Source organism: Camelina sativa, chromosome 2, assembly GCF_000633955.1.
Source record: "Camelina sativa cultivar DH55 chromosome 2, Cs, whole genome shotgun sequence".
NCBI lineage: Eukaryota > Viridiplantae > Streptophyta > Magnoliopsida > Brassicales > Brassicaceae > Camelina > Camelina sativa.
In genome coordinates, this window is record NC_025686.1 from 18,758,137 (window position 1) to 18,765,580 (window position 7,444).

The 7,444-nt window shown below is 33.9% G+C and overlaps 1 pseudogene; it reads right to left on the bottom strand.

Moving 5' to 3' along the window:
- Positions 3,184–3,844, bottom strand: LOC104753960 (annotated as a pseudogene).

Consider the following 7,444-nt stretch of genomic DNA (forward strand, 5'->3'; position numbering starts at 1 on the left):
GATCGCGATTGGTCGTTTAAAAAATATCTTAGTATAGAAAATTCTGGAAAATTTAAAAAATGTTAATTAGTGACATATTGAATTCCAGTTGAATGTTTTAAATCCTAGGTGGACGCCTTAAGGAGCTTATAGCTCCTATTTTTTATTAGTATAGATTTGCCAAAAAAAAATTATCTTATAAAAAATTTAAATTAAGGAAAAAAAATAGATTTCAGATACATAATTTTTTAAAATATAAAAATCAGCTGTGTTATAAAATCAAATCAGATTAAAAAATCATGAATTTAACTCGATGTCCAGGCGAGGCAAATCAAACTGATGATCTCACATATCCTAAACCATTTCTTTGACCACCAGAAAAACAAAACAATTTTATAATCATGAATTTAACTCATTTTCATATTTAATTTATCGTTACCACCTATGTTTTCGTGTTTTTTATTCAATGTTTTCTTATTCTTCATATTATTTCTTATCATTTTCATTGTCAAATTTTGTGGTAATTGTCATCATTACTTTTACTTTCTGGTTCTTTGTTATACTCTTTTTCTTCTTCTTCCTCGTCAACTTATTCACATTCTTTCACTAAATAAAAGTAGGAGCTATTAAGCTCCTAAAGGCGTCTACATAGGATTTAGAACGACCAATCGGGATCAGACATTTCATTATTTAACATTTTTGTCATCTTATTAATTAATATTTTTAATACAAAGTTATTAATAAAAAGAAAATTATTTTATAAAATATACATTTTTAAATCCTAAAATATACTGCAAATTATTTAGAGAAATTTTTCAATTTTATAAAGTAAACTTTAGAAAAAGTATTATTTGATCAAAGAATTATGGGCGTCCACATAGGGTTTAGAACGACCAATTGGGATCAGACATTTCATTATTTAACATTTTTGTCATCTTTTTGTATACTTTAAATTTTTTTCTGCATATGTTGTGATTTGAATTTTTAAATAAACTTTTAAAATTATTATAATATTATAATAATTTATTTAAAAAGTTTCAATATTTATAATATTTAAAATTTTAAAAATTTTAAATATTATAATATTTTTTGAAACTTTTTAATGTTTTAGTTTGATCAAATAAAAAATCGGATCAAACGAATAAAACTTTTTAACTTGGACGCCTGACTGATAAATCAAGCTTTCCTGCTCATTCACTGCTGGAAGCATATTAATCTTTATTTATACTGATTCTGAACCAATGTCTAAAAGATTTCTAGCCGATGTGGGACGTTGTACATAGTTCTTTTATTTCTATAAATTTGAAATTTTCCTTTTTCTAAAAATTCTGGAAATTTAAAAAAATGTTAATGAATGACATGTCAAATCTTTATAAGTTGTTTAAAATAATTCTTAATATTGAAAATTCTGGAGATTTTAAAAAATGTTAATGAGTGATATGTCTTATTCCTATTGGTGGTTTAAAATCCTATGTGGACGCCTTTAGGAGCTTATAGCTCATACTTTTTATTAGTATAGATTATTATTATTAATTTTTAATATTTCCAAATTATCAAAACAAAAATCAGATGGAGAAAAAATATATCAATAATAAAACAAAAAAAAGTATAGTTAAAGAATCGTCTGGAAATTGTGTCCCAACTTTGTAGATATTCTCCGAGATCGATTAATTTGATCTTGATCTGTTTTTGTGTGTGTTTTCCTTTTTTTATCAACTTTTAGTTTTGAAATGAATCACTTTGATTTAGATATTCTTGTCTGCATTGATTTTGATTGTTCATGTTTAACTTTATTGTACTTGTTTGTTTTCATAAGATTCTACTCTCAGGCTGTTGCAAATGCAGAGGTGAGTATACCAACTTGTATTTTCTCTGCTTACTGTGTGTCATCTATTTATCTTCTTGTAATCCATTCATTGATCACTATAGTTATCGTCGAAAACCTAGCAAAACAACTTTGGCAGAAGCTGTGAAACCAGTGGCATGTAAAGTGTGACTTTTGAATACGACGCCCAAGGTAAAAATTGAAACTGAAAATCTTTCTGGAAGAGAAGCTTGCATATATATAGATGCTCTTGTTCCCATAATATTTATAAACAAAGTCCATTAGGCATTAAAATGTCGGCCACAAAACACAAGAAGAACACTCGAGTTGAGACGATTGAAAAGCAAACTATTCCTTCCTAAGTTGGAATTGGGCTTTAAATCTAAATAAGTTGGCCTTGGCCCGTATATTGCCTAATCAAGCCATGCCATGTGCTCCGCAAAAGTCCCACATCGCTCATCTAGGAATAACTCTGTATATATAACCTTGAGAGAGCAACGAAGGTCACGACCTTACTTGAACAGGATCTGTTCTATAGGCTCGTACCTCTGTTTCCTTGATTTCTAAGGAGACAGGCCCTTCACCCTGGTTGATGAACCATGACCCTGCGTCCAGAGCGTGATTAACGGCCACGGTCTGTCCTCGGACGCATCCGGTGCTGTAGAGGATTGTTACTCGGCTCGGTTCTACCTTGCCGGGGTGGTCGCACGGCGGTCTGACAGGCGCTTTTTTCATCCCCTAAATCTTTTTCCTTTTTACTTGGGGGTGTCTAAATAGCGAACAGATGCTATTCGATTACATGTGACATGTCAATTTTATTTACATGTGGATTTATCTTTGTTCCATATGGAACCCCTAGGTTGATTGTACAGCGAGAAACTTCGTAAACTGAAACAAATATCTTTAACAAGGTTTATGTACAAATAAACTTCCATGACGTTTACAAATTTCAATATTTTTAATACTATATTTATTACTCGGAAAAAAGCCGCAGTTTTTAGTTACCAGGAAAGTTATAGGCTAACACTATCTTGTGTGATTCTAATTGTTCATTGTAAATTTGCATCCACCATCTTAAGTATTTTCACATTTATGGTTTGTTTTGTTTTGTTGTTCCGAGCCATATGATCATCTTGGAAAAAGGGTAAGTAATAAACCTCATCAACCTAATTATTTCAAGAATCAAGATTATCCCTCTTTGAGAACAGAGCAAACGAGACGTCCATAATTGAAAAGATGATAATAATAAAGAATGCCATTAGGCCAAACTTGATTCTGTTTGTTATTTATTGTAGATAACGAAACGTAGAATAACCTCTGGCTGGTAATTAGAATAAAGAAACTCTTCTTGAAAAATGAAACTAGAAGCTATAATAAGCCTAATTTAGTGCATTCTGATATAAACCCATAGTTACTTCGTTACTTGTGTGTGTAGGAGCAGCTGCTACAATGCGAGAGCAACTATCTTTGAGAAGAGGAGGGACGAAGGGATTTAGCGGAAAGATATGAGGCCAACACTTTAAATCTACATCCGAAAACGCTTTGCAACACATATGTCCAACATTTCCAAACTTTCCTGTGAATACTGATTTGAATATCTCCACACAACCTTCGACACTAGAGAGAGATGACCAGCATTTTATGATATCAACCGGAGAACCAGGTAGAGAAAATCCAGGAACAATAGAGAGTTTAGATGTTGCAAGTGTGGGAGCAGCTGCGTTGATGCGAGAGCAACCATCCTTAAGAAGAGGAGGGAAGAACGGATTCAATGGAAACATTTTGGCCAACACTTTGCATCGATTTTGGTAAACCCCTTGCAGCATGTCCGTCCAACGTTTCAAACTTACCAGTTAAAGCAGATTTGAATATTTCAATTTCACAACCTTGAATGCTGAGAAGCGATGACCAGTATTTTGCAAGATCAATTGGTGAGCCAGGAATGGTAGGGAGTTGAGCCAGCCCAGGCTTTACTAACGTAGTGGCACACAAAGTCACAACTAGAATCGTGGAGAGAAGAGTTTGAATCTTACCTTCCATGGTGATTATTGTTTCTATTTTTGTTTTCTATTTTATGTAGAGGAGAATGATTGTAAAACATTTTTGATGAGAAAATCACCGCTTGATTGAGATGGTTAGGTGATCCGAAGAAACATACAATTTATAGAGAAACTCTAGCTAAATTGATTACGAGAGTTACATTTTCATATTCATTGACTCGTTCGTTATATTATTACAAACTTTGAATTAAAACATGGAACTCTGTTTACACAAACTGATATGAGTAACTCACGTGAATTAATCCAAAGAAATCTCTATTTGGACTTTTAACGTTTTACTAAATTAATTTTTATTTGATTCAATGACTTAAATCTGTTGCATATTTGTATTTGTTTTTTCATAGATAGAATTAGCCGAGACATAAAAGCCCTAATTCTACTACCCATACAAAAACCAAATGAAAAAGCTGTAACATACATATACTCGGTTATTCCATTTGCCAACCTTTCGAAACTTTCATGGAAGTGTTACACTTAACAATCAAAATAACTCAAGTGTGTAATCTATTGAATTCAATTATAGACTTTGTAGTATCAATCCTTCTTTTTTTTCTCAAAATATAATTTATACTTGATGAAGTAATGTAATCATTATACAATAGGGCTGATAGCCAAGTTGGAGGTGAGAAACACCCTGAATAAAAAGAGTTTGTTAAGCAACCTAACTTAGCCAAAAGATGAGCTATACATCGTTACAACTTCTAGGTGTGAAAAAATACTGAATCCGTTGAAATAATTGTTACCGGTAGATTATGTCCTGATAAACTCCATCTATGTATGCATCATATATAGTGAGATTTATTCAGCATCTTAGTTAATGTGTCGCTTATCACCTTCAAAAACAACATTGGGTAGTAGTATATCATATCTATGTTAAACCTTTAAAGTAAAACTAGATTAGGACCCGTGCTAGAGTACGGGTTGAAATTTCTTTTATTTATATTATAATTTTAGAATAAAATAAAATTTATATGATTGTTTTAAAATATTTTTTGGATAAATCATTATGCAATAAAATCATATACTAAATATGATGACCTGAAAAAAGTAACTATTTTGTAAGTTTTATATTGTTAATTTTGTAATTTTATGTATGAGAAATTGTTATGTTTGTTGTTTGTTTTTATTTTAATTTTAATTTTTGAACATATTTGGTGAAAGTATTTTAATATGACCTGTGCTTAGATAAGATTTTATTTTCAACTGTATAATAAGATCTCAAAAATCATGATTAAGTGTGATAAATTACCAATAATTTATTCATTTTTACGCCTAACAGTATATTTATATGTCTAACAGTATATATTTTGTAACAATATATGGATAACTAAAAATTTTATTTTGGAAATTGTATAAATCATTGGAATATTCTCTTTAAGAAGATTCTTTGAGATATTCTTAATTGTATTCATATAGCCCACATATTGACCAATTAATTTATAACCTTTTTTGAAACCAATATATATTTAATCTATAACCTATTTTGTAACCAACTTATAAAAATTATATAGTCTACAAAAAAAAGTTGTGTACTTCTGTTTTGTTATATAAAAGATCCATCCTTTCTATTAGTCTCCAGCGTGGTATAATCAAATCATTAATGGACTTTATTTAAACTGAATAGGCCTAGATTTCTTTGGTTAAAGTATCCCGTTATTGTTTTTCTGATTAGTGTTTGTATCCCACATCGAGAAGCTGATGAAGAAACGAGTTATTTATATATGGCCACAAAGCAGCAATGGACTGGTCACGACCTTACTTGAACAGGATCTATCGTATAGGCCATACCTCTGTTTCCTTCCTTTCTAAGGAGACAGGCCCTTAACACTGGTTGATGAACCATGACCAATGCGTCCAGAACGTGATTGACGGCCATGGTCTGTCTTCGGACGCCTCTGGTGCTGTAGAGGATCGTTACTCGGCTCGTTTCTACCTTGCCAGGGTGGTCGCACGGTGGTCTGACAGGTCCCTTTTTTCTGTTTCTTGTGCTGCCCTAACTTCATTTGTTTTCTTCTGAATTTGGTCCTTTTTGTCATTCTGACGTTTCAGTTCTAATTTTATATTCTTCTTCTACATCCAATCTGTTCAGCAGTTTATGATCCAAGTTTCCTGTAAGACTAGACTGTGATTTGTAATTTTGGTATTTAAACCTGAAATTTGAAGGTGATAAAAACCTAGAATTAAAAAAACAAGCCATACCATGTCAATATCTTCTATAACTGACTGGAACAAAGAATCTCTTAAGTATGTAAACTAGAAGGCTATATATATATATATAATATGTGTTATCTTTTTCTTTTTTTGTCGTCTGATATTACAACGATAACAAGGAATAAAAAGACCCCAAGGGGAGAAAAAACGATAAAAATAGAAGCACTGCAAATGGTTGCTGATGAAGCGAAGTCGCTCTCCAACCATTGTGAACTGCAGTGAAACAACCCAATAAACACATTATCCTTCTGCAGAGATTAGGTCATGTAGCCACGAGGGGCCTCCTAAAGCCAAGTACGACTGGAACCTACCCTCCCGCGTCACGCTCTTAGCTATAGCCGTAACCACTTGATTCGCTGACCATCCCACATTATTACATTCCCACGACTCAAAACCCGCACAGACCTGTTGTATTTCCTGCAACATGAAGCAAAACCGAGGCCAGTCATGAGGGTTCATGATTGCTTCAACTACCTGGGCACTATCAATGGCTATGATCACCCTCGCCACATGTAGATCCCTGAGGGCAGTCACTGTCCACAGCACACATCTTAAACCCGCCTCACAAATGGATTCAGAACGCATAAAAGCCTCTCGGGCATGGTAAACCACCTGTCCGCCATGATCTCTAATTATCCAAGCCCCACCAAACATAGACGAGGAGTTCACCCATGATAAAGCCACATTACACTTGACAGTGTTATGAGGGGGTCTACTCCATCGACGCTCAACTGTTTCACCACCACTATACTTCTTAGGGGCTAGCAGATCCTCCTGTCGATGTGCTTCGTTCCACTGCAGCGCGTCTTGGAAAGCCTTAATCACAACTTCTTGCACCTCGCCCTGTTTACCTTGAAACACCACTGTATTTCTGTACTTCCAGATGTTCCGTAACAACCAGGGGATCACTGTTCGGATTTCCTCTGGAGCAGCTGGATCTTGAATTACCTTCTCGAGATGTTCCCAGTTATTCTCTACACTGCTCTCCGAGAAGCCCCCCAAAGGTGACGGTACATTGGCTAAGGCAAAGGCCTGACGGGCTACATGACAGCCAAACAACGTGTGTCCTATGGTTTCCTTAGGAGCTCTGCATACAGCACATCGTTGATCGATATTAATACCCCTAGACGCAAGTCTATTTGCAACCGCTAAGGCACCAGAAAGCATTCTCCACAAGAAAGATTTAATTTTAGGGACTGTCTTCAAACTCCATTATCTCTAAAATTTAATGTGTTATCTATACACACAAGAAAATCAACCATTATCTCTAAAACGCAATCAAGTGCTACACATTTTACAAGAGCTAACAGTAATCCAGACAACTCTGTACATACACATGAACCCATACAACAAATTAGCTTGGGATGGT